Raw genomic sequence first — 1,025 nt, 5'->3', positions numbered from 1 at the left:
GGCCGGGTCACCCCCTGGGGCCGGAGATCGCTCCTACCGCCCGGCAGGTACGACCCGGGTCTGAACGCAAAACCTGCAAGTTCCAAGAGTTGCTTGGATCCTCCTGCACAAGATAAAGGTGCAGGATGAGATATGTGCCTGCTTTGTTCTGTGGGGTTTAGTGGTGTTTTTTCTTTTCCTTGAGAGGTCACATTTAGCGTGTCCAGAGAAGGGCAACGGAGCTGGGGCAGGGTCTGGAGCACAGGTCTGCTGGGGAGCGGCTGAGGGAACTGGGGGGCTTTAGTCTGGAGAAGAGGAGGCTGAGGGGAGACCTCATGGCCCTCTACAGCTCCCTGACAGGAGGGTGCAGAGAGGGGGGATGAGTCTCTTGAACCAAGGAACAAGCGATAGGACAAGAGGGAATGGCCTCAAGCTGCGCCAGGGCAGGGTTAGGCTAGATATTAGGAAGCATTTCTTTGCAGAAGGGGTTGTTGGGCGTTGGAATGGGCTGCCCAGGGCAGGGGTGGAGTCCCCATCCTTGGAGGGGTTGAAGAGTCGGGTTGACCCAGCGCTGAGGGATCTGGTGGAGTTGGGAACTGTCAGTGTTAGGGCAGTGGTTGAACTGGATGATCTTCAAGGTCTTTTCCAACCTAGATGATTGTTACTTAAATGAAGAAAGTGTATAAATATAATACAGAGCTACTCCAATACAACTTCTTTGGTCCTGATTTATTACATCAGGTATAACTTCTTAGAAATCTCTGAGGTCTTTTTAAAGTTAATTAATACTGCAAGACTGTGCCACTTTATCACTTGGTGCTGCAGAGCAGTCTGATCATTGTACGGTTTTTGAAACTCATACTTTTGATAACATGTAGACACACACATGTAGACACACCTTTAAGGCAAAAGGTGCCTTAAAGAGCTGTGAAAGGTGTGAAAAAAATGCTTGAAATGGTTTCAAGGTCAAATATGTAAGTAGTTTAAACTTACCTAAAGAAGAACACTAGGTGGTGACTTGGCTATGTTGCATGAGTGCCTTAACA

This window comes from Athene cunicularia, assembly GCF_003259725.1.
Source record: "Athene cunicularia isolate RWA chromosome 3 unlocalized genomic scaffold, athCun1 chr3_part1, whole genome shotgun sequence".
NCBI lineage: Eukaryota > Metazoa > Chordata > Aves > Strigiformes > Strigidae > Athene > Athene cunicularia.
This window is presented reverse-complemented; position numbering follows the sequence as displayed.